The sequence below is a fragment of the Cibotium barometz genome, chromosome 45 (assembly GCF_041138505.1).
Source record: "Cibotium barometz isolate CiBa-2024 chromosome 45, ASM4113850v1, whole genome shotgun sequence".
Classification (NCBI taxonomy): Eukaryota; Viridiplantae; Streptophyta; class Polypodiopsida; order Cyatheales; family Cibotiaceae; genus Cibotium; species Cibotium barometz.
In genome coordinates, this window is record NC_141090.1 from 4,644,766 (window position 1) to 4,654,021 (window position 9,256).

The following is a 9,256-nucleotide window of genomic DNA, read 5'->3' on the forward strand; positions in this document are numbered from 1 at the left end:
ACATAAGATACCTACCCGCACATGCACAAACACACCTACCCATTTTTGTGCACACCCCTACCCACATGTGAACCCTCTCTCCATGCACAAACACACTTACTCGTGTGCAAACAATGTTCACACAACTACCTGCATGTGTATAATGATAAAACACACACACACACACACACACACGCACGCACACACACACAATCGCAGAATCACAATCACAAAACACAACCACATGCACACATGTACAATCACAAAACACCACCACCCATGTATGTGCACAATCACAAAATGGGGATAACATATGAAGCATAACCTTAGGGGAATAGGTGCAAAGGTCAAATCTATAATCACTAGTAGTAAAACTCTAAAAAGCAAAATCAACACAACTCAATAGGGAATCAAATAAGAGAGAAATCAAGGTGAGGGAATGTAGCTGATTGATAGCTTAATTTATGGGGTAGAATCATGGAGAGAATATGGGAGCATCTCGTTTAGTATCTTAAGCAAGATTAGGGTCACCTAATCAGATGTACTCAAAGCCTATAAATGAGGCTCATATTTGTGAATAAAATAATCCTCCTGCTTTATATTATTATGCTGGCTCTCTGTTAATTGATTTTGTTATTGTTAATCATTGAATCATGTGCTTGCTTATGCTCAATCCACCATGATAATGCTTGTGTTTGATCCACCATCATGGTATTAGAGCTTGCTCTATCGACTAGTCCTGCGCATCACTGCTCGCTTTAGCCTCCTGACTGCGATCCACTACTGATGACTACATCAAGTTCTTCTGCCTACTGTCGACCACAATCAGTGCCACTCTTCTCTGATGATCTCCTCTAGATTGCTCTATCCACATTTTTGCTGCTGTTGTGCAACAAGTCACGGAGCACACCGGCTTCCTCATCAGGTATATCAGCACTGTACTGCAACTACGCAAAGGCCATGCCCTGTTCGTCTCAGCTAGAGCAACCACAACTACTGCAAACTGTCTTGGCAGACTCTCCCACCTTGTCATGTTAGCTTTGAGTGCTACTTTGTCTTCCGATTAGTGCTTTGTTTCTATCGGCATCTGAGATCAAGCATATTAGCATCAACATTAAGGTATAATACGAACATGGAATCAGTTAGACAACTTGCTAGTTGACTCTACACGATGCCACCTTGTCATGTCAGCTCCGTGTGCTACTTTGTCTTCCAATTGGTGCTCTACTTCAGTTGGCACCTCTAAGATTAAGCATATCAGCATCAGCATCAAGGTACAATACGAACACGGAATCAGTCAGACAATGTTGACTCTCGACAACTTGCTAAATTAGTTAGACAACCTGTTTGCTGATGGTCAATGACCTATTGGCTGCTCTGCTGACAACAATCAGACGACCTGCTGGCTACTAACAACAATCAGACAACATGCTCTACTCTCACGGTCAACAATCTGCTGATGATCTACTGTGCTGGATAGCCAATGATCTATTTGTTGACTGCCAATGTCTTACTGCTGAGACTGCCAATGACCTACTGGCAGTTGCCACCTATTGCCATACCTATTTATTGACTTTCTTAGCTGGGTTTACTAACTTGGCTGGGTTTACTTTTCGGCTAGGCTTACTAAATCAATAAACTTATGGAATCAGAGAGCTAAATCAGCTATCTCAATCATCCATCTACATTAGTTGGCTAAATCAATTCTCAGAGTCAGCTATCTTCAGCCGGCTGAATCAGTCCTTAGAGTTAGCTATCTACATCAATTGCTAGCTGAATCAATTCTCGGAGTTAGCTTGTACATGCTAAGTGAGAGTTGAGTGAGGAAGGGAGTGATGCATATTCACTGCACTCAAGCTTGCCCACGAGAGAGAAGTGAATCAATTCTCGGAGTTAGCTTGTACATGCTAAGTGAGAGTTGAGTGAGGAAGGGAGTGATGCATATTCACTGCACTCAAGCTTGCCCACGAGAGAGAAGTGCAGAGCATTCCCCGCAACCACTTTAGAATTGGTGTTTGAACCATGAACCTCTAGCGGGAGTCTTCATGTCTCCCATGGCATTTCTTGACTAGTCTGCCACACTAGACTGCTGTCTGGCCGTTCTTCTAATAGGGAAATTAGCGAGAAACAAGTGTGCATGTGTGTGTGTGTGTGCGTGCTTGCATGCGTGTGTGTGTGTGTGTGTGCATGCATGCATGCGTGCATGTGTGTGTGTGTGTGTGTGTGTGTGTGTGTGTGTGTGAGAGAGAGAGAGAGAGAGAGAGAGAGAGAGAGAGAGAGAGATGGCTGTAGAGAGGGAACCGGTTCTTTTCTGGAACCTTAGTCATCGCAGCAACGCGCCGGTCCAATACTAGTATATTCTAGCCATAGCTCCTATCCTAGAAGTTGTAAAGGCATAACTCTCACCCATATATTCTAACCATAATTCCTACCCAAGTGTAAATTCTCAAACCAAACCAACATAGTGAGTCACCTAGGAGACAAAGCTAGTTGACAAAGGAATACTACTCTAACACATAGTGAGTCACCTATGAGACAAAGCTAGTTGACAAAGGAATACTACTCTAACACATAACTAGATTATAGAGCTAATGAATCACATGTATGGACCATGGAATCATCACTTGAGAGGAACAATCATGAGCCAGCCTTGTGTCTCTCATGTAAGACCTTCCGAGGATCATGGTGTATAACTCTCTTCACTAAAAATCCATCACCATGAATGTGTGGTGGAAGCTTAGCCCGAAGGTCTTAATCTTTGCATCTTAAAGGATGCCAAAAGGTTTAGCTGTGTTTCCATCCGCAAACTTGACCATAAGGCCTCTGCCTACGAGTACTAGGCTTCCATAAGCCTCTTAGCAATCCTTGGTGATAATGATGACACCATCACCACCATCCAAGATTTTAGAGATTGTCTTGCCTTTATAAATGCACGGCGTTTGTTTCATCCCTTTTGAAATAGTGTCGGAGCTTGTTCATGGACACTTTTGGATGTCCTTTTGTCTTAAGGAAGGAAAGCATTCAGTGTGGCATGACTCATCCTCCTCCTCCTCGTCAATAGGTTCAAGTGTGTGGGCTTTTAGATTCCATCAAGTCTGATAAGTCTCTCTAAAGTTGAGAATTTTCTTATAAATGAGAACTTATCGGGAGTTAGACTTCCGATGATAGGAAGGTTGTGAGGTCTGATAATTCCCTTATACGATATTCATATTCACTTAGCTCGTACACACTCAGAGGTGGGCTTGGAATTGTTAATGTGTGTGGGATGTGCATTGATCCTTCCCTAGGAGGCGTTGAAATAGCAAGTGATGTGGGGTAAATGTTTGGAGCAAGGGGGACAGGGATGTGACCCTCAAACATTTGTAAAAGTTGTATGTCATAGAAAAAGGTTCAAAGGATCAAATGGATCCCCAAGGATAAAGAATAGGTGGAATGGCAAGCTTATGTGGAGGCCAGAAGTAGAACAAATAAGAAAGGATGCCAAATGGGTACTCACGTCAAGGGAGATGGTGCACATCTCTAGAAAAGATTAGGAGATACTTAATCAAACTTATAGGCCATGTTTAATGTCTAAATGGAGATGTACTCAAGCCTATAAAAAGGCATCCTATCTAATGGATCAAACATATATATTATAGGCCTTTCAGCTAAGCCTCTTACCTTGTCATTATGCTTTATTTTTTGTCATTTTCATTATTAATAGTGTTAATCTCTTTCTTTCTTTCTAGCACGCTAAGATGTTGATTATAATACATTTCTACACACCATAATCAACTGTAGATGTAAATCTCAAGTTGGTATTAGAGCCACCAATCATCCCTTGAGTAGCTATGCACCTTAGGATTGGTTAGATTAGCAAAATGCTTAGCTTTCAAGAAAATTTTCCCTCTTTCGCCAAGCTCCAAAATCATCAAGAATCAAAGGTTTTTGGTTCATTCTCTTTAAGAAGGCAACAACTCATTAAAGGGGAGCATTGTTAATCAAATCAAGTGCATCAAATGAGCCCAACACAATTGGCAGTGATTTCTAGCTAGGAGGGGATGATTTTGTCAATTTTCTCATCATACTCTAAAGCAAATGGTTCATGGGTTCAACATTAGAGAATGTGTACATTGATTTGTGAGAATAAACAACAATCATTGAAGCTTTAATTGATAAATCATTCTCTACTTTGTTAGTAAAAAATTACCTATGTTAACAAGATAATTGTGCTAATTACATTCAATTTTCAGAGTCATTAAGGATTCTACTTTACCATTGGGGTATTGCTAAACACTTATGCATCATCAAAATCAAATTTCTCCTTGGTTTTGCAAATCACTCTCCCAAATCAGGGTATTTTCTGGTTTTATAGTTTTTGAATTTAAGAACTGTTAATTACATCAAATGCATATATCCACTTTTATAAGAGACTAGACACTGGCTTTGGGTAACCCCATTATAAAGACCTTCCTATCCCTATAAGAAAACCATGTGAAATCCATTCATAATAGATAAATTTAATGGTGAAGGTTTCCATACATGGTAAATAAAAGTTAAGTTTGTTCTCATGAAAGATGGGCTTTGGGGTATAGTAAGTGGAAGAGAGAAATGTTGCGGTTTAAAAGGGGAGGATAAAAGATTTTGGTTAGGTGATAGTTTCATCTACTATCACATTTACATCAAAAGAAAACTCTAAAGGAGCATGGGATGAACAAGAGAAACTATTTGGTGCCAAATAAAAGGACTCCAAAAATTCATTTTGGATTACACATCAAAGAGATTGAGTCACTCTAAGCACATTTAAATAAAATGAAAAGTGTTATGCAACAAGTTGCATGTCTTGGGTCTCCAGTGGAAGAGGAGGATGCCATAACAATCAATCTCAAGAGCTTGACCTTGGAAGCATTCAATTTGTTTGGTGGTGGCTACCTTAAAGAACCTACTCGACCCAACCTTTATTGATAATGAAGGAACCTTGATTAAGGAAGAAAAGAGACTTAAAGTCAAAGTAGGTGGACTAATATTGAAGGAACCTTAATTAAGGAAGAAAAGAGACTCAAAGTCAAAGTAGGTGAATCTTCATCCTCACCCAATTTATTTTTTTAAAGTGGTAGATCATCACACGATTGCTCACGTGTGCCACATCATCACATAGGCTCATGTCGCCTCGTCATCACAAAAAAACCTTTAGAAAACTCCTTTAAAAAAATAAAAATATACATTTTTAATCTTTCATTATTTATTTCCAAAAAATTATTAATAATAATATGGAAAAAAGAGCAAGAGAAAAGACGAGAAGAAGAAAGAAAGAAAAAAAGAGAGACAGAGAAAGACAAAGAGAGAGAAAGAGAGCAAGAGAAAAGAGGAGAAGAGAGAGAGAGAGAGAGAGAGAGAGAGAGGGCACATGAAAACCTCCCTTGAGAAGAGAACCTAACCAGGGAAATTAGTCGACAATGCAACCAAAGCTAGAAAAAGACTAAGAATCAATCGAACTCCACATCTCCGTCCACCAAGGTGCAAAACATTCCACAGCCATGCTAATCAAACGAAGTAGAGATGCCCAAGTCAATGTAAAGCCACGCACCAAGGTGCTGAAAAGATTATGTAGTTAGGCCTATGGTGGCCCTTTCTCGTTTCAACATGTGAAGGAATGTGATGTGTGTCCGAGGGTTGCCAATGCCAAATTGACCATTTAGAATTACCTCCCCCTACAGACTTCACCTTCTTGTTGGGAGCTCTTTGAGCATTAGGGCATAGATTTTGCAGGTCCCTTTACATCTTGATAGTTTTGCAAGTATATCTTGGTAGCAATGGATTATGTAACAAAGTGGGAAGAAGCAAGGGCTACAAGGCATAATAACATCACTTGCATAGTAGACAAAGTCTTATATGAGCACATATTCTCTTGATTTGGATGCCCCATTGAGTTGGTCAATGATAGGGTTAAGCACTTTGTATTTGACACCTTGTTAGCTCGTTACCATATCTTCCACCATCGTTTATCTTGTACATTCTTAAGCGCGCATTGGTGCGGACATAACTAGGATTATGTAACAAAGTGGGAAGAAGCAAGGGCTACAAGGCATAATAACATCACTTGCATAGTAGACAAAGTCTTATATGAGCACATATTCTCTCGATTTGGATGCCCCATTGAGTTGGTCAATGATAGGGTTAAGCACTTTGTATTTGACACCTTGTTAGCTCGTTACCATATCTTCCATCGTTTATCTTGTACATTCTTAAGCGCACATTGGTGTGGACATAACTAGGTTGGGTTACATCCCCAAGACTTGGATTTCTAATATCTTATTAGAGCAATGGATTATGTAACAAAGTGGGAAGAAGTAAGGGCTACAAGGCATAATAACATCACTTGCATAGTAGACAAAGTCTTATATGAGCACATATTCTCTCGATTTGGATGCCCCATTGAGTTGGTCAATGATAGGGTTAAGCACTTTGTATTTGACACCTTGTTAGCTCATTACCATATCTTCCATCGTTTATCTTGTACATTCTTAAGTGCGCATTGGTGTGGACATAACTAGGTTGGGTTACATCCCCAAGACTTGGCCCCTCACCCGATTTCTAATATCTTATTAGAGCCATGAGAGAAGCCATGTTGAGCCTCTGAGCCAAGAAAACATGGACAAAGTTAGCCCAAGGGGGGGGGTGTTTGAGAAAAGTGGTGCCAAGCATAGCACAAGGAGATTTCCACAAAATGCATAGATCGGAGGCTCTTTATCATCTTAAGGATTTGGGGTTTGGATGGTTAGACCAAATTTGTGGAAACCTCCAGTTAAGCGTGTATTGGCATGAATATACCTGGGATGGTGACCTCTTGAGACTATAATTGGGATGGGTGACCTACCAAGACTTGGGCGCCCACCCAATTTCCAACACATATATGCTACCAAAGTGGAGCAATGGCATCGAAGGCACAACTGCGACATTAGCCATAGTTCAAAGGCTTTGCCTTGGTTTACAATTCTAAGTATCTTAAAAAGGCTCAAAAAGTGGTGTATGCTTGGCAGGGACCCTTCAAGTTGCAATCCTTCCCACGAGCATGGTGCAGTAATTAGAAACTCTCCAAGAGGCATTGTTATCATTAGTCAATGGGTTGTGTGTGGAGGGCTAGGAGGCCATGTTACTCTAGTGCCAGTCCAATGCCATGGTGACTTAGGCTCTAGTCCCCATTTTGTTTCATTTTGTGACTTGGGTTGCTCACCTTGCCCCCAAGTAACCGTGGCATTGGAGCGGCACCGAAGTCACACAGCCTCCCTTCCTCATCTTTCCCGTTGACTTCTCCCCTCCTTCTCTTTCCTGTTGACTTCTCCCCTCCTTCTCTTTCCCGATCTCTTGTCGCCAAGGCTCCCCTACTTTTTCTAGCCCTCTGCCTTTTCCTTGAAGCCTAAAACCCAATGCATCCTCTCCCCTTGCTCTCGCCTCCATTCTTCCCTTGCAAAAATGAGCCTCCTCTTTTTCTTTTCTTTCTTTTAAATTTTCCTCTTCTTATCAACCAATAAAAATTTTCCCCCTCCCCTTGTTTCTTTTTATCTTATTTTTTATCTAATTTGTTTAATTTTATTTTAAAATTTTTTATTTTCAATTCCTATTACTCTATTTTATGTTTTCTTTACAAAAAAACTATCCCCCCCTCATTTCTTATTTCTATCTTTCCTTTTTATTTTATTTCTTTTCTAATTTGTTTAATTTTGTTTTAAAAAATTTGACTCTATGTAATGTTTCTTTACAAAAAATATCCATCCCTTGTTTCTTCTTTCCATCTTTCTTTTTTATTTTTTTACAAAAAATAAAAAAATATCCCCCCCTTGTTTTCTTCTTTCCATCTTTCCTTTTTTAATTTTTACTCTATTTTATGTTTTCTCTACAAAAAAATCCTCCCCCCCCCCTCTTCCCCCCTTGTTTCTTCTCTCCATCTTTCCTTTTATATATATTTTTAAAATAACTCCCTTTACTCCTTCTCTTTTTTCCCTTTTTCACATCCCTTCATGCCTCTCTCTCTCTCTCTCTCTCTCTCTCTCTCTCTCTCTCTCTCTCTCTACGACGTTAAAGCTTCTCTCATCGGGTGTGTGGGTAAATAAACAAAATGGGCTAACCTTTCTACCGCCCAAATGTGGTAGAAGTGGTTAGCTCATGGAGTTGATATTCAAATCGTCCTGTGTTCGAATCTCACTTCCCGTCGGACAGATCGTTTTGGTCTCTTGGGATTGTTCCCACAATGTTAAAAGCTTCTCTCATTGGGTGTGTGGGTAAATAAACAAAACGGGCAAAACCTTTCTACTGCCCAAATGTGGGATTGTTCCTACGATGTTAAAAGCTTCTCTCATCGGCGGGGGTGTGGGGAAATAAACAAAATGGGATAACCTTTCTACCACCCAAATGTGGTAGAAGTGGTTAGCTCATGGAGTTGATATTTAACACATCTTGTGTATCTCACTTCCTGTCGGATAGATCATTTCGGTCTCTTGGGATTGTTTCTATGATGTTAAAAGCTTCTCTCATCGGGTGTGTGGGTAAATAAACAAAATGGGCTAACCTTTCTACCGCCCAAATGTGGTAGAAGTGGTTAGCTCATGAAGTTGATATTCAACACGTCCTGTGTTCGAATCTCACTTCCTGTCGGATAGATCATTTCGGCCTCTTGGGATTATTCCTACGACATTAAAAGCTCTCTCATCGAGTGTGTGGGTAAATAAACAAAATGGGTTAACCTTTCTACCGCCCAAATGTGGTAGAAGTGGTTAGCTCATGGAGTTGATATTCAACATGTCCTATATTCGAATCTCACTTCCTGTCGGATAGATTGTTTCCGTCTCTTGGGATTGTTCCTATGACGTTAAAAGCTTGTCTCATCGGGTGTGTGGGTAAATAAACAAGGGCTAATCTTTCTACCTCCCAAATGTGGTAGAAGTGGTTAGCTCATGGAGTTGATATTCAACACGTCTTGTGCTCGAATCTCACTTTCTGTCAACATGTCTTGTGTTCGAATCTCACTTCCTGTCAGATAGATTGCTTCGGTCTCTTGGGATTGTTCCTTTGACGTTAAAAGCTTCTCTCATCGGGTGTGTGGGTAAATAAACAAGGGCTAACCTTTCTACCTCCCAAATGTGGTAGAAGTTGTTAGATCATGGAGTTGATATTCAACACGTCTTGTGTTCAAATCTCACTTCCCGTCTGATAGATCGTTTCGGTCTCTTGGGATTGTTCCTACGATGTTAAAAGCTTCTCTCATCATCGGGTGTGTGGGTAAATAAATAAAATGGGCTAA